At 36.1% G+C, this 18,629-nt stretch overlaps 1 protein-coding gene and 1 pseudogene across 10 annotated transcripts in view; one reads left to right on the top strand and one right to left on the bottom strand.

The window, feature by feature from the left end:
• The window catches only part of LOC112652356 (bifunctional phosphoribosylaminoimidazole carboxylase/phosphoribosylaminoimidazole succinocarboxamide synthetase), a 388,335-nt gene that overhangs the window by 276,889 nt on the left and 92,817 nt on the right, over positions 1-18,629 (bottom strand). The gene's annotated exons all lie outside the window — the stretch shown is intronic.
• Positions 1-18,629, top strand: part of LOC112652359 (peroxiredoxin-1-like) — a 66,779-nt pseudogene that overhangs the window by 6,491 nt on the left and 41,659 nt on the right.

The raw sequence follows: 18,629 nt of genomic DNA, 5'->3' as shown, positions 1-18,629 counted from the left end.
CACAAGCAAGTCTAATCACTGAATATTAAAAAGTACTTTATTGATTAATTCTTGGGTCAAAACAGAATACAAACTTGAAATTACAGATTATTCAGAAATTAACAATAGATGGTTCATACTACAATCTATAGGATGCAATCACAGCTACATTACAGAGGAAAATTAATAGCCTTAAAATGTTCTTTAAAATAACCTTGAAAGCTACTAATGAATAAGCTAAGCATTTAACACTAGGAAACTAGAAAAAGAGTAACAAATCAAAAGAAGAGAAAAATAACCCATAAAAAAAAGCTTACATTAATGAATTAGAAAACAAAGATGAAATTAATAAATAAAACTAAGAGTTGGTTCTTTGAAATCACCAAAGTGTTCTACCGAATAGCCATTCCAGGAGATACTGATAAGTGCAATATGAAGAAAAAATCTTTTGCAGCAAAAATATTTGAAAAACATTGTAAATCTTCCACATAATGAGACACATGGGTACCTCAGTCAGTTGAAACTCTCTCAATTTCAGCTCAGGTCATGATCTCAGGGTTGGGGATATCAAGCCCCAAATTGGGCTCTGTGCTCATCAGAAAGTCTGCTTGAGATTCTTCCCCTCTGCCCCTCCCCTCACTTGCACTCAGGCAGTCTCTCTAAAATAAATAAATAAATCTTAAAAAACAAAAATCTTCCACTTAAGAACTCATAATGCACACTAGTTAATTAAAAACTGAAAAGTCCTGGGGCGCCTGGGTGACTCCATTAGTTGAGCAATCTACTGCTGATTTTGGCTCATGTCATGATCTCAGGGCTAGAATCGAGCCCCCTGTTGGGTTCCCCACACAGCAGGGAGTCTACTTGAGGATTCTCTCTTCCTCTCCTTCTGCCTCTTCCCCACTCTCACAAATAAATAAATCTTAAAGGCTGAAAAGTCCTAAAGCATGTAACTGTTTTAAGTAGTATGATCCAGTCTCACAAATTTATTTAGGCACAAACACTTTTTACTTGTGAGCATTCTTTTTAATAGTGTCCCATGGAATGCCCATTTGGGAAATGCTGACACAGGTAAATCTCTGGTGTGTATAATCAAAAATAAATGAAAAAATATGAATATGAGAAATGGAATATAACCTATATGGGTGAGGTTAAAATGGTAAAAGAATTGCATGTAAGCTTTGTACTTAAATTTTTGAAAATATATAACAAAATGGATGATTTTTAAGAAAAATACACATTGCCAAAATTTACTCAGAAAGGTTCAGAAAAAGGAATAATCTAATAATCATGAAAGAAATACAAAAATGTATGATTCAACACCCCATTTATTGGCTGTAGCCCAAGTACGGTCAAAATCTATTAGATCTTTTTAAAACAAAAGAACTTTATACTTCTCTGGCATCCAGTTACTGTGGTTCTTACCACCTTTATCCCTCTCTAGGTTACCACAATGACCTTCCAACTGGCCTCCTGGCTCCCTCCATTCTTGCTTCTCTGCTTAGCCAACAAGTGAGATTCCTCTAATAAAGGAATCCGATCATGTCACTTCTCTGCCTAAAACCCTTTAAAGGGTCCCCATTAATCTTAGGAAGAAAGTCTAAACTTCTGGGCATGTTCTACAAAGCTCTGCAAGTTCTGGTCTCTGGGAAGCACTCTAGCCTCATCTCGCAACCCTCTCCTTCACCCACGTTTGCTCCAGTCCTCCTGAAGATTTTTCTTTTTCTCAGAAGCATCATGTTCTCCCTCACTTTCAGGTTTTCCTCACAGGCTCTTCCATCTCCTAAGGACACTCTTCTCTCCACTCCCCACTAACTCTTTTGAGTAGACATTCCTTCTTTTTTTAATAAATTTATTTTTTATTGGTGTTCAATTTACCAACATACAGAATAACACCCAGTGCTCATCCCGTCAAGTGCCCCCCCCAGTGCCCGTCACCCATTCACCCCTACCCCCTGCCCTCCTCCCCTTCCACCACCCCTAGTTCATTTCCCAGAGTTAAGAGTCTTTATGTTCTGTCTCCCTTTCTGATATGTCCCACACATTTCTTCTCCCTTCCCTTATATTCCCTTTCACTATTATTTATATTCCCCAAATGAATGAGAACATATAATGTTTGTCCACAGTAACTTCTTGCAAGATACATCCACAAAGGCAAAAGAAACAAAAGCAAAAATGAACTATTGGGACTTCATCAAGATAAGAAGCTTTTGCACAGCAAAGGATACAGTCAACAAAACTAAAAGACAACCTACAGAATAGGAGAAGATATTTGCAAATGACCTATCAGATAAAGGGCTAATTTCCAAGATCTATAAAGAACTTCTTAAACTAATTTCCAAGATCTATAAAGAACTTCTTAAACTAATTTCCAAGATCTATAAAGAACTTCTTAAACTCAACACTCAAAACAATCCAATCATGAAATGGGCAAAAGACATGAACAGAAATCTCACAGAGGAAGACATAGACATGGCCAAGAAGCACATGAGAAAATGCTCTGCATCACTTGCCATCAGGGAAATACAAATCAAAACCACAATGAGATACCACCTCACACCAGTGAGAATGGGGCAAATTAACGAGGCAGGAAACAACAAATGTGGGAGAGGATGAGGAGAAAAGGGAACCCTCTTACACTGTTGGTGGGAATGTGAACTGGTGCAGTCACTCTGGAAAACTGTGTGGAGGTTCCTCAAAGATTTAAAAATAGACCTGCCCTATGACCCAGCAATTGCACTGGTGGGGATTTACCCCAAAGATACAGATGCAATGAAATGCCGGGACACCTGCACCCCGATGTTTATAGCAGCAATGCCCACAATAGCCAAACTGTGGAAGGAGCCTCGGTGTCCATCGAAAGATGAATGGATAGAGAAGATGTGGTTTATGTATACAATGGAATATTACTCAGCCATTAGAAATGACAAATACCCACCATTTGCTTCAACGTGGATGAACTGGAAGGTATTATGCTGAGTGAAGTAAGTCAATTGAGTAGACATTCTTACTTAAATGTCAGTTTAAGTGACGCTTCCTCTGGAAAGCATTTTCTGATTTCCTCAAATCTGAAATAGAAGCCCCTCTTATTTTTTCCCATAGGCCATGTACTCTCCTTATTGTAGCATTTACAACACTGACTTTTAATTTCCTGGTCCCTTAACTCCATCCCTCAATAGACTACAACTCCAAGATGGCAGAGATTTTATCATCTAGTTCCATTTAATCTCCAGTACCAAACAACATTCCAGGGGCATAACAGAAGTTCAATATTGAAGTTTATTAGAAGAATAAATGAAGTTTAGCTTTGACACCAAAGATAAAAAAGATAGCATCCACAATAAAACTGTAGATCAATCTCATTTATAAGTATAGATATAAAATCTAAATTAGAATATTAGTGAATCAAAAAAAAAAAAAAAGAATATTAGTGAATCAAATCCAGCAGTCTAATAAAAGAATAATACATCATGGTCAAGGTAGGTTTATTCTAACACAGCAAGGATGACCCAACATTAGGAAACCTGAAAAGAAAAATATATAATCATTTTGATAGATGATAAAGAAGATTTGATACATTTCAAAATCTATCATGATGAACTCAGTAAATTTAAATTAGATAGATAATTAACTTTATATGAAGAATTTATCATAAAAGAATAGAAAATTCAACCTTAATGATGAATCAAGAGACAAAACAAATGAGACAGGAGGCCTGTAAAAGCTGCTATTCCTGTTTTAAACATTTTAGCTCAAGGCAGTAAGAAAAAAAAGAAACACTAAAAATACTGGAAAAAAAGAGACAAAAATTATCATTATTTCAGCTTATAGTTATCTACCTCGATACTACTTAGGACTAATTACAAATTTTAGTAAGTTTTCCAGTTACATAAACTAGTTAGAAAATACAATAGGAGGGATCCCTGGGTGGCAAAGCGGTTTAGCGCCTGCCTTTGGCCCAGGGCGCGATCCTGGAGACCCGAGATCGAATCCCACGTCAGGCTCCCGGTGCATAGAGCCTGCTTCTCCCTCTGCCTATGTCTCTGCCTCTCTCTCTCTCTCTCTCTCTGTGACTATCATAAATAAGTAATAATTAAAAAAAAAACTTAAAAAGAATACAATAGGAAAAAAAAGTACCATTCATGAAAAACATAAAACCCCTAAAAATAAACTTAAAAAAATATACAGACCTTAAAAGAAGAAAAATTCCTCAAAGTGATCTCTAACTCAAGTCAAACCAAGCCAATGAAATTTTTACAGCTGGAATTGGATTTTATAATCTGATATTCTTCTCTTTTAAAAAACTTTTATTTATTTATTTGAGAGAGAGAGCGCGCGAGCATGAGCTGGGGAGAGAGACAAAGGTAAAATGGAAAAGGAGATTCCCCACTGAGCAGGTATGGGCCTGGATCTCAATACCCTGGGATCATGATTTGAGCTGAAGACAGATGCCTAACCAACTGAGGCATCCAGGTGCCCCCGATATTCTTCTAATAAAATAATCAATCGACAATATGTAAAAAAGAAATTGTGGAAATCAATGAAACGTGGCTTGCCTTACCATATGGTAAATGGAATTTAACACTGATATTTCAATGGTGTGTTACCAGAACAGGAATATCCAAAAATAATCATGGGGGCAGACTAAGAAATACATAAATAGATCTGAACTTACTAGAATTTAGTATAGGTAACATTTGGACTTTTAAATTAGCATGGAAACAATGTATGGTTAAATAAATTTCCTTCTGACAATAAAGTAAACACCTGGGAAAAACTAAGATAGGTGACTACTTTATGAGTTCTTATATACAAGTATATTAAAGGAGCAAATATTTTTTTGAGTAAATATTTTAAAAGCTCGTTAGAATACTAAAAGAAAATGTTACGATGAGGAAAGAAGCAGGCTTTTATAAGCAAGAAAACAAAGCCAAAATCATGAGAGAAAAGACTAGAAGTCTTTTCCAACTCATATAAAATATCTAGCATAAAAATTTTTGTTTTTTTTAAAGGTAAATTGGAAAAAGATTTGATAATCCCCAGATTTCTCAAGAATATCTACGTAATTAGTGAAGAGTATTAAAGCAAACTTGTTCAAAACAAGAGAAGTCGAAATTCTTATATATCGCAAGTAAATATCAAAAGTGTAAAAGAATTATCTTTAAAAAAACTGGGCAGCCCAGGTGGCTCAGCGGTTTAGCGCCACCTTCAGCCCAAGACCCAGGATCGAGTCCCGTGTCGAGCTGTCTGCATGGAGCCTACTTCTCCCTCTGCCTGTATATCTGCCTCTCTCTGTGTGTCTCTCATGAATAAATAAATAAAATCTTAAAAATATATAAATAAAAATTTAAAAAACTCACTCCAAGTTCTAGAGAATCTTCTTGAAAGATTTAGTGAAGATAAATCACTGTTAGATGACAGGTAACTACAAGAAAATATTTCCAGTATGTCTTAAAGTCCTCTGCCCAGTATTTCAAGACCTTTCCATCAACTGGCCCAACTTTATCTTTCAGTCTCTCATTACTCCCAGCATAAACACTCCGTCGAGTCAGTAATTTTTTTTCCTTTGGTAAAAAACAAAAAAATCTGGTGTCTATCTCTGGTATGGAGAGTTTAAACAATTTTAATTTTGTCATTAAATGTCTAGGTTTAACTCTTCACAAAATCTTACTTGGTAGCAGCTCCCAGAAGTAATAGCAAAAAACTGAAGAGAAGTTAAATCTCATCCCTTCCCTGATTACCCCCCACAATTCACAATGATCTGCTCTTTGTCTGACTTCTAAAACAATTATTTTGTGCCACCATAACTTTTTTTTAAAGATTTTATTTATTTATTTATTCATGAGACACAGAGACATAAGCCGAGGGAGAAGCAGGCTCCCTATAGGGAGCCTGATGTGTACTTGATCTCAGGACTCCAGAATCACAACCTGAGCCAAAGGCAGATGCTCATCCACTGAACCACCCAGGTGCCCCACTACCATAACTTTTATATACCAGTGAAGAATACTTTTCTTTCGTTCATTCCTTCATGCTTAGTTGTATGACTTGTTTTCTAGATAAATTCAGGAGCCTGGGAACAGGCATGAAGAGGTTGAGATTTATTCGGGGTTTAGTTTTTAACTGGGCTTGCATTATGGAAGAGCAAGGGATTATTGCCAAGACAGTGGTTGTTAGAAGGACTATGAACTCTTAATGTGGATGGGATAAAAATGTGGATAAAAGAGAGCTGACAGGGAAAAAATGGGATGTTTCAGAGATCTAGCCCTTTGAAATGCTAACTATGCTATGCAGGATTGTTTTTCATTTATCTTTCATTATCTGAGACTATAAATACACATTTTCAGAGAATAGTAATGTTTGTGTACACAGCAGTTATATAATATAGGAACATTTATGCCTAATAAAATATTATTAGGAATAAGAAACATAGAAATTCAATAGGAAAGAAAAGTTCCATCAATCACACTTATTAAAGAAAGATTTTTCTCTTTTTTACTGATGTGCATATGAATGCTTCAGAGACAGAGGTTATTAAAAAACACAAACAGAAAGGGAAACTACAATAGGTGGTGCATGGGACATCAAAAAGAGTATGCTAATAACTAAGCAGTATGTATTAGCCAACAAAGCTTCCCAAATTCACACAGAATCATTTGTAGTTTCAGCAAAAATCTAGACCAATGCTAAAGAACAAGGTAAATTTGATGCACAGTGACAGTGCCTGAGAGACTTCTAGATCTTCTAGATATCAGTCAAAATTAACTTTGGCGAGTATCTGTGGACAGAAGGGATAAAGGGCAAAATTGCTGAGGCATAAAATGCTAAAAGGAGTTAAAACATACATTTCCCCATAAAAAGAGAAATTAATTCTGTCTTCTGGTAATGATACTTTAAAAGATATACATAGTGAGACAAAACGAGTACACAGTAATCCAAAAGAAATTGCTGAAAGCATACAAAATCTGTAATATGTAAAGCAGACTTTAAAAACTCGAATGTCAAGTTTTATTTATGTTATGATTTTTACTTCAAAATCATTATGCAGGTTGGCAAATACTGAAAGGGAATAGAAAAATAAAATAAAATAAAATAAAAAAAAGGAAAAGAGTTTAAATTGTGGGGACGTTTATGAACTGTTGTCTTTTTTTAATATATAAATGTAGTTTTATTTGTGAAAAAAAAAGGAAAATACATAAAACCTACTTTCTCCTCTTCTATAGAATTTTCACATTCACTGTATTCCCAGAGACATAAGCTCTGTTCTAGGTACGTGTCAATCACCTCAGCATGCTGAAGCACTTCTCTTCCTCACACAAGTGTTCCTTCAGAGGCAGGCTAGAGATGCGGGGCTGTGACACAGGATGAAAGCTGAGCAACTACAAGGCCTCAGCCTTCCTTTCAGAACTTCATCTTTATTCAAAAACAAAGGAAGCACTCTAAGCTTTCTAGTTACAAGGGTTTAAAGACAATCACTTTTCTCCTCTACATTCTTGCCTCTAGAGATGTAGTGAAATGAACAAGGCTCTTTGCCAGGTGATCAAGAAAAAGAGAAACTAGAAAGACAGAAAGGACTCTTATTTTCAGACTCAAAAAGAAGAGAGAAAGGTAAAGCAAAGTTTTTTTTTTTTCTTGCTCTTAAAGCTTTAGAGGCATGATGGTAATATTATGACAGATGATAATTAGTAAATATTGGAGTGATTTCACAAATTCAATACATGAGGAAAAGAGATTTTATCACTTAAAGACAGTTGTAATTGAGTACACGGAAGTACCTTTTAGTGAAAACAAACTTGAGAATGGCTTCTCCAGCTTCATTTGGACCTACTGATATATAGATGCCATAACAACTTCACTAGCACTTTTCTTCATGCCATCAGCAGGCCTTTCATCAGAAGAACTGTTACATACATTGGCCTAATTCTGAAACCTATAAAGTTATATTTATTACTGGAGGCTCAAATAATCAGAGCTTTTTGAAATCTGCTGAGAAAAAGGAAGACATCTTCGGGAAAGAATGAGAAACAGTAATCATCAAATGTGTTTTTTCTTTGTTTGTTAAAGGAAAGGCAAGTTATTTTCAGTTTTCTAGGTTAAAACGTTTAAAATTAGAACAGGCATCTCTTCTAGTATCAAGTAGGGTCAAACCTTTTCAAATCTCATGTTTCAGACTCTTTTGATAGAGGAATAATAAACTGTCCTTTTACCCACAGAGAGTTCAAGTGCAGTCACATGGTGCAGATTAATAAATAGTCTGAATTAAAAATCAGAGAACTGAAGTGTCAGTGATTTAATAACATTACTTCATCATGCTATCTATCTCCTAAATCGATGGTTTAAACCTCAAGATCATAATCTCAGAGAAAGTCATCAAGGACAATTGTGGATCACTGTCACCTAAACCTAGACTAGAATGTCAAATCCTTTGAGGGAGATATTGAAAGGAAAGGCTTAATCAGCTAAAGTAGGCTTAATGCAAAAGTTTTCCGTTGAAGTTCAGTGGAGAAAGCAGGCTACCCAACTGGTTACCCTCAAAGTTAATCAAAAAGAAGAATATCTGAAATAAACTCTTTACGGCTGTTTCCATTTTTTCACTCTTTAAAATGTTACCTGAATTGTCGCCATGTGGGACCAGATTTTCCTTCTCAGCTTAAGACAACGAAAAAAGTTTTGGACAAAATATATGAAGTGTAGGACAGAGGTCCCTAACAGAAGGTAAAGAAGAGGTGAGCACACTTTACTGACTGTAGAGAATTTAGAGCCAACAATGCAGGTGGAAGGAGGCCAGGTGCAGCCCCGTGGTCTGAGCTGATGAGAGTTGAAAGAGAAACCAAGGCAGCTAGAATTCAGGGACAGGGTAATAAAAATGAGAGGGCTACACAGAGAAGGTCTGAAGATCTGCAGAGAATTATCCTTCAGTCTTTAGCAGAGACTATATACTGATTGGCACATTCATGTGAAAAAACTACCTAAAGCATGGATTAGAGGGCACAAGAAGTAGAGTTCACAGACCATGATTAGTTCATGTCCCCACCAGCCAGAATGGAAAGGCTTTCTAACATAAGGTCAAGGAATACAATCCTCAGAAGGGTATTGCCTGAGTAGTGGGAACAATATAGCACTAGACCAAAGGCTGTAAATCAGTTTGCTTAACAAAGGCCAACAGAAAAACTTGAACACATCAACTTTCCCATAAGATCAAACTCTTCTCCAGGTACTACATCTTAGTACAAAATCCAAAACCATTTCAAAGAATTAAAGAAAAATCCAGCATCCAGCAACATAAAAATCACAATGTCCAGCATCCAATAAAAATTTCCAGATATGCAAATAAGCAAAAACCATGACCAATAATCAGAAGAAAAGTCAATCAATAGAAACAAACCCAGAAATGACATGGATGAATGACTTGGCAAAGTTGTTGGTTTTTTTAAAGATTTTATTGATTTATTCATGAGAGACACACAGAGGGAGAGGCAAAGACATAGGCGGAAGGAGAAGCAGGCTCCCAGCAAGGAGCCTGATATGGGACTCGATCCTGGACCTCAGGATTGTACCAAGCCGAAGGCAGACGCTCAACCGCTGAGCCACCCAGGCGTCCCTTGGTAAACAAAGTTATTAAAAATGCTAATAACCTGGGAATTTGTTTATTTGAACCTGAACATATACAAAATATGCTCCATATGTTCTGGAAGGTAAAAGAAAGTATGAGCATGATAAAGAGAGAAAGTGAAGATATAAAGAAGACCAAATCAAACTTCTAAAGGATAAAATACTCTGGGCAAGATTAACAGCAGATAAGATAGTATATTAGAAAAAATGAGTAAATGTGAAGGCACAGCAATAAAAAGTCTCTAAAACGGAAGACTGCAAAATCACTGAAATGAAGGAAATGAATTCACTAAGCTGTAAGACAATATTAAGTGGCCTAACATGTATAATTGGAGTCTCAGAAGGAGAAGATAAAAGTGAGAAGAGAGAAAAATTATTTGAAAAAATAATGGCCCAAAAAAAAGAGAGAGAAATAATGGCTGAAAAGTTTTGCTAAACAAATCCTCGGGCATGAGAAATATAAAGAAAACCATATCAAGGTATAACAAAATCAAATTATTGAAAACCAGTGGAAAAGAGGAAAATCTTTAAAGAGCCAGAGAAAAAAGATACAGCATATACAGAAGAATAAAGATAAGAATGACAGATTTCAGTCGAGGACAGAAAACAGCAGTGTATTTGTAAAAACTGAAAGGAAAAGAAACCCTGTTAACCTAGAATTTTCTATTCAGTGAAAATTGCTTTCAAAAACAAAGGTGAAATGAAATTCATCACCAGCAATCAAATTTTAAAGGAAGAAATTTTAAAGGAAGTTCTTTAGGTAGATGAACAGTGATGCCAGATAGAAATGTGGGTCTATACAAAAGCATGAAGATGGCCAAAAATGGCAAACATGGGACTAAGTATGAAATACTTGTTTAATTTTAAAATGTTTTTAAAAGATAGTTATTTAAAGCAACAATAATAAAAAATAAAATAAAATAAAATAAAATAAAATAAATAAAGCAACAATAATAATAAAGTATATGATTTTAACCTAAAATCATGTAGAAGTAAAATACAGGACAATAATAAATGAAGGTTAGTAGGGGAAAGTGGAAATATACTATTGTAAGATTCATATAGTGTATGTAAAGTGAGATAATATTACTTGTATATGAGGTATTGATAAGTTAAAGATGTACACAGTAAATTCTGGACAATCACAAAAAATATAACAACAATACTGGAAATAATTGGAACCATAAAAAAATACTCAGTCCTGCCCACCCACCCCCTGTAAAAAACTCAATTCTGCCTCCAAAAAGGCAGGAAAAAGAAAAGGAGAACAAAGAAAAAATGTGAAAACAAAAAACAGATAGTAGCTTTAAACTTAATCATATCATTAACCAAATTAATTCTAAATAAAAAAGGAGAGCTTGTCAGGCTATACAAAAAAAAATAAAATTCATTTCAAATACAAAGTAAAAAAATGGGAAAAGATATACCACAATAACAATTTTTAAAAAGCTAGAATGGCTATATTAATATTAGACAAAGTAGAATTCAGAGCAGTAACTATTACCAACAATAAGGAGGGTCATTTCATAATAATAATTATGTACCTAATAACAGAGCTTCAAAATACAAGCAAAAATGATTAAAATGAAAAGGTATTGAAACGGACAAATTTACAATTAGATCAGAGATTTCAATACCTCTTTCAATAATTAACAGAACAAGTACACAGAAAATCCGTAAGACAACAGAAAACATGAACAATATTATCAACAAAGTAGCCTAGTTGATTGGACCTAGTTAACTCCATTGATCCAATGACAGAAAAATACAACATATTCCTCTCAAGTGACCACAAAAGTCAGGCCAAATAAATTTAAAAGCACTGAAATCATACAAAGCATGATCTCTGACCACAGCAAAAATAGGTATTAAGAGGACAAAGATATCTGAAATATCCAAATACCTGAAAACTAAAAAATACCCTTCTAAATAACCCCCTGAGACAAAGAAATCAACAAGGAAATCAGAAAATGTTTTGAATTGAATGAAATGAAAATATGACATATCAACATTTGAGGGAGGCTAAGGCCTTACATAGAGGGAAATTTCAGATTGTATTTATGTCAAATCTCATCAAATTGCATGCCTTAAATACTATACATCAATTTTACTTCAATAAAACTGTTTAAAAGCACCTTGAGCATTCAACTGTTTGCTGTTCCTTCAACCCGTAATTTTGTATTTCCTCACTCCCAACCCACTCATAATATCTTTTTAAAGGAGGATGGGAAGGCTGTCTTCATGGTGTTGGCACCTATCCATGAAATACTATTTTATTTTAAGAGAAATAGAGTGTGTGCATGTGAGCAAAGGGGAAAGGGGAGAGGAAAGACAGAAGGAGAGAAAGAATCTCAAGCAGGCTTCATGCCCAGTGCAGAGCCCGCTGGGGGAGGCTCAATCTCATGACCCTGAAATCACAACCTGATCCGAAACCAAAAGTCAGACATTTAACCAACTGAGCCACTCAAGCATCCCCATGAAATACTACTTAAAATAAGATACCTGTTTTCCTTTGCCAGAAAAATATAGATGGAGGTGAAGGGGTCAGGAAATAGAGCAGATACTTGATCAACGCTAACTGGGGGATGGAGAAAGCATTAAAAATGGACATTTGGCATTTCCTTGTTGCTTTTCATGCTAGCTGGGCACCCTCCTATGTGGAACTGGTTTGAAGCTCCCAAAGTCGATCTTTCTTAGGCAAATAATGCACTGTTCCAAGAAACTGCATGAGTTGCCCCATGTCTTTTAGCAAAAAACATGTAATTCGGTTTTCTATTGATGTACTTACATGCTATTCAGAAAAGAAAAACCAGTGTGAATCTGTTTTTTCAATCTGAATCACAGATACAGTTCAAGTTAGCCCTTCTCCAGGCAGTCTTCCCTGACCCTTCTAGGATCTGATGATATCCCTTCTCCCCTCTCAACAGCCCCCCCCCATCTTTGATCTCTGTAGAATTTTCTGTTTGTATCATGCAATTTACCATTACAATTGTCTGTTTTCTTATCAAGTATAGGGAGATTTCATCTATTCTCCCCAAGTGTCTGGCTTAGCCTATGGGCACTTCTGCCCATAGTTCTGCTGTATTCAGGAAGTAATGAGGAATAAGCTTTCACGCTTACCATTTCTTATATTTCCTCCTCTCAAGAGATAAACAATCTGACTGGGGAGAAGGTCAGTACTCAGGTATGAGCCAGCTTCTGACTAGCCCATTCTCTCAGAGTTGCCAGCCCATCGGCATAGCACACCCTCTTTTTGAAGGTGGCATGCAGTTTTCTAGCTGTTATGCCTCCAATGGAGTTGACACTCGTAACCATGGAGAAAGGAGAAATGCTGTAGGCCCCATGTTGGCCCTATGTCCAAGCCACATTCCTCAATCCGGCAATATGGCTGATAATATATTTTAACCTCCACCATCAACAGGATTGGATGATGGGTATGACTAATTAATACCACCAACATCCAGAATGCCTTACCGTCCTTTACATGACTGTCGAAATGTCTACCTTTCCGGGGTGCCTTCTTATTCATGGAGTCTTTTATAATTCTTCAGGTCCCAATTTATCATTGTCTAGCCTTTGTCCCTAAGTACTATTACTATTACTTCTACAATATTTATTCTGCTTGTCATTCTAGTAAGTTGTATCTCTCTCTTTTGACACTTAAGCTATAAGCTCTTTAAAAGAAGGGGCTATGTTAAATTTATCTTTTGTATCAATTCAGTTTAATTTTTATATACCTTTGATCTGGATCACCTTTCTAATTGTTTACTGCTTGTTTTTAGGCAGACTGTAAACTCCAGGAGACAGGAAGTCACTTCTTAGTAATGCTGTATCTCTTCCACTGGCACGGAGCTTGACACAAAATAAATTCTCCATAAATATTTGCTGAACTCAATTATATTTTCTCTTACACATTCATATCCACACCTAATAAATATTTGTTTGCTGAATGATTGATAGGAGGAGAGTGAGATGTGGAAGATGAATATAAAATTAAAGTGCCATCTTATTTAGTTTTAGAATAACTAAGATCAAAACATCAATAACAACAAATATGTACCTACTTTGTAGATAACAGTAAAACGATAAAAGTTCCTCCTTTACACACACTTTGTCTTTTGGAGTTTTCATACTTACAAATTACTAATCTATTTAGTGTATTCAGTACAAAGGGCAAAATCTAATTTGCATCATCACTGATTGCTCTTGTTTCTAAATGATCATTTTCTAATGAAAAATAGGTTTTTCACATTGCAGATATAAGGAAGTCTTGGAAATAGAATCCAGCCAAACTAAGAGAATTCTGAAATAGTGACTCAGCAAGAGTGTAAGCTACAAGGGCAATCAGACATCCAATAGCTTTCTGCTGTGTTTGCTATTGCAAAATGGGTCAGACATTCAAGATCTCTGCTATCCAGAGCCAATGGCAATTGGTGCATCTCAGCCTCATAGAGGTCCCTTGACCTTCCTTCAGAAGCTTAGCAGCACTACAGCATACATTTATTTTAGATGCTCAGATTTAGATTTGTTAGCTAATTGATTAGAAAGGGAAGGAAGAAAAATAAAGTCCCAGTGAGTGCATACTTAATAACTTAAATAAGTATGTATTTTTTTAAAAAAATAAGTATGTATTTAGTAAGTGACTACTGATTATCCAGTCTTATCCCATATCCTTTGGGAAAAAAATTTCTGTCCTCTAGAAGCCCTATAGTATGACTGATTAATACTAAAATAGTATGGCCTATAGTATGATTGATTGATACTAAAGCCATTATAGAACAATATAAAGTGGAATGTAAGGAAGTATGAGAGTTTGTGGTGCAGCTAATCAGAACAGAGAAGGATAAGAGGGATGTTTATGGATGAGTGGAGTTTTGAAGAAAAAAATGTAGAATTTAAAGTGGTAAATGAATGGGGATCTTCAGGAAAGAGGGCAAATCCCGAAAGTTACAATCTACTTGAAATCGGAATACTTCCAAAAGTCCATGTTGAATCTGATCTCCCTCAGAGTAGGTAACAATCCACTGCCAGATCCAGGTTGCAAAATCTAACCTGATTAAGACTTTACTAAGTGGCTTTTGGGTGGGTCCCAATTTTTTAAAAGAGCCCCTGAAATTGCTGTCATCACTAAAGGCCAGGAAAAGGGCATTGTTACATATGTAACAGAACATTTACTACAACCATCAAATGATTACCACTCTACTGCAGCTTCTCTGGAAGATGTTAACTACTCCAAAATGGCACACCCCTGGGTGACTAGTCTGTACAGAACATCCATAGCTAAGCTAGTTCTCTACTGCAGTAGTTCTAAATTCATGGGAAACATGATGGAGTTATTCCAAGGATCCCAGTAAATTCATATAAGCACCAAGCATTGTCTGAACACCATACTGTGTTTCACACAGAGATACTATGTTCTGAATGTATATGATTACTATTATCTTTAATTTTAATTTTTAAAATATATATTAAAATGTAATTAAATTCATAGCCAGGTTCTTCATTACTATCACCTAGGATTCCTCAAGTAGCTTAAGAAGTTATTTCAACAAACGGTAAATCCTAAGGAAAGAACAACAAAAAAGAGGTTCATCACCCAGAGTAGTGGGAGGCAGGGTACAAGGATGTCAGAAAAGACTTTCCAGGGAAAGGCTTGAATTAATGTTGGTTGTTTCTTTTGTTTGTTTCTTTTTTTTTTTTTTTAAGGTTTTATTTATGTATTTTAGAGAGGGAGAGAGAGCATGAGCAGGGGGGAGGAACATAGGGAAAGAGAGAGGGAGATAATCACCAGCAGACTTTGTGCCAAGCGCAGAGCCCCATACAAGGCTCAATCCCATGACCCTGAGACCATGACCTGAGATGAAACCAAAGTTGGACGCTTAACCGACCAATCCACCCAGGCACCCCTTGAATTAGTGTTTCTTAAAGACTAAAGGTACCTCAAAAGGTGGAATACCACTTGTAAGAATTTTTTAGCTTTGTATTTTTATTTTAGTAACATTCCTAAAAAATTATACAAGCAGGAATGTCTGGATGGCTCAGTGGTTGAGCATCTGCCTTTGGCTCAGGTCATGATCCTGGGGTCCTGGGATCGAGTCCTGTATCAGGCTCCCCCCTGGGAGCCTGCTTCTCTTTCTGCCTATGTCCCACCCTCTCTGTGTCTCTCTCATGAATAAATAAATAAAATCTTTCTAAAAAATTATATAAGCACATACTGGATCACCTGGATGCCCACTTTATATCTGTAGGCAAGAATGAGAGTAGGATCTGCAATTGTGACATGGTCAAGTCAAATGCCTAAACACCTAAGCTGAATTATATGCTAAGCCACTGAATGATTTAAATAAAAGCGACACAATGTGATTTATATTTTTAAGATCTCACACTTGTGACTATACAGAGAATGGATGATGCTGAGGGGCAGGAGTAGAAACAGAAACACCAGTTGTGGGGTTTCAGAGTAGTTTTGACATGTTAGAATGACTGTTTAGACTAGAGATACTGAAACTGTGGATGGATTTTTAAAAACATGGTTGAGGTTTTGTTTTTTTTAAAAACAAAGCATAGTTCTGAACTCAGGCCTAAAGGCTGAGTAATAGTTGGCCAGCACAGGAGTAGAAAAAGAAACACATGGGGACAGCAAGTCCCAGAGGTAAGAAAGAACATGGTTCATTCAAAGAACTGAAAGAAAATCAATTATTTGGGATCTTGACAGTGGGTGGAGAAATGCAGTAAGAGACAAGGCTGGAGGTAAAAATGGGGTCAGATGTGGACATATTACAGAGTCTAAACTTCATACTAAAAGCAATTGAGAAAATGGAATGGTCTTAAGCAGAGAAGTGACAATCTTTTCAAGCTGTGCACTAGGAAGTGATTGAGGAATCCTCTGGATTTGGTAACAAGGAGACAGTGACCTGGTTAAAGTAGCTTCATGGGATAAAGTGTAAGCTGAATTGGCAGAAAGCCAATTTTGTCTCAGGCACAGAAGAAAACAACTGTGCAACTGTTGTACATTATAAACTAATGTATTAGCAGGTGAGAAAATTAAATAGAATGAAGTCTTTTTTTTTTATTCTAAGCTCTCTGGAGTTCCTGAATTATGACAGATAATGAGATATAGATAGACAAACAAATAAAATAGACAAAAAGAGATGGGGAAGGGAGGATCCATTGCATTTTGATCTTAAAAAGTTTAGGGTAATTTTAAGATGGTTTAAAAACAAATTAGCCTAAAAATTGGTTGTTAACAGAAAGAGATTAACCAAAAGATAATTAAACATATTAAAACATTTATATTCTTTTAAAATCTTGCTCCAAATAATAGTCCTACATGTTCTATATGAGATATTATTTTTAGGGATCTCTGGGTGGCTCAGTTGGTTAAGCAGCTGCCTTCAGTTTTTGTCACAATCTTGGGGTCCTGGGATTGAGCCCCATATCAGGCTCCCTAATCAGCAAGAAGTCAGCTTCTCCCTCTCCTTTGCCCCTCCCTGCTTGTGTGCCTGTGCTCTAATAAATAAAAATTTTAAAGATAATAAATATTATTTTTAATAATTAGGACTTTCTAATTTGAATTTATGATTGCAGCTTTACAGGAAAACATATATTAGTTGCATAACTTACATAAGTTATGTTCTCTTGGAATCCGTTATCTGCAAAACTATCCTTACTTTAACAGAACTCACAATCATCCCTCAAGGTATGACTCACACATTCCCTTCAGGACATCTTCCATAATATCAAGTTAGCTCTGTTTTTGTCCTTCTATGGAACTGTATGCATAATTTTATCACTTTGCCGGTTTTGTGCTTTATTCATCTTTGTATCCCCAAGGTGTAGCACACTGCCTGATGCATATTAAGTTCAATAAATACTTATTGATGGGACGTCTGGGTGGCTCAGCAGTTGAGCATCTGCCTTTGGCTTGGGTTATGATCCCGGGGTCCTGGAATCGAGTCCCACATCAGGCTCCTTGCAGGAAGTCTGCTTCTCTCTCTGCCTATGTCTCTGCCTCTCTCTGTGTGTCTCTCATGAATAAATAATCAATCAATCAATCAATCAATGCTTATCAAAATGATGAGTCACTGAGATGTCTTCCAGTTTGAATCATGTAGCCCCTCCTAGACATCAACATCCCCTGGTGGCAGCAGCCCCATGGTGCAGTATACCAGGGAGAAAGTAAAAAGTTTATGGAGAGTTTGTCTTATAAGCCAAAAAAACCTGTAAAGTAATAGTAAATCTATGTATACTCCAACTCCCCCCGCACTTTCCCTCCACCACTTCCCCCACCTAAGTATCTAAATCCATGCAACAAAAAGCCAGTTAACACACAGTTCTAATGCTTTTTGTTTCCTCAGAATCAAGCCAATAATACTTGTGATGAACAAAGTAAAAAGAAAAAGGTTTTTTTTTCGTTTTTTTTTTTTAATTTTTTAAATTTATTTATGATAGTCACACGGGGGGGGGGGGGGCAGAGACATAGGCAGAGGGAGAAGCAGGCTCCATGCACCGGGAGCCTGACGTGGGATTCGATCCCGGGTCTCCAGGATCGTGCCCTGAGCCAAAGGCAGGCGCTAAACCGCTGCGCCACCCAGGGATCCCTTTTTTTCTTTTTTGGACATATAAATATGTTTAATTACCTGCTACACCATTCAGATGGAAAGGTGGGGTAAATGGATAGAAACAAGGGTCATAAACTTAGAGGAGACAGGCCAGCATTTTTAGACAACTTTAGGTTTAGACATTCACCAGACTGAACTAATTTTTAACATTTAAAATAAAACTCTAAAACTTTTTTACCACAATAAACAAAACGTATTAAAATTGACCTCCAGAAATGACCCAATTACTTTGTAAACATGATTTAATTTTTTTCACATTTCTTTAAATGCCAAGTTTTCTCTGGCAAATTTATTCAAAATACTAAATTTTCATTTTAGAACTTACTTTACATAGCAGAGTGCCCTAAATTGACATTCATCAAGACACCTTTCTCTAAGCCCTAATGGTTTCTACCTTCCTTTTAAGATGTATTAAGT

Source organism: Canis lupus, chromosome 13, assembly GCF_003254725.2.
Source record: "Canis lupus dingo isolate Sandy chromosome 13, ASM325472v2, whole genome shotgun sequence".
NCBI classification, from domain to species: Eukaryota; Metazoa; Chordata; class Mammalia; order Carnivora; family Canidae; genus Canis; species Canis lupus.
This window is presented reverse-complemented; position numbering and strand designations above follow the sequence as displayed.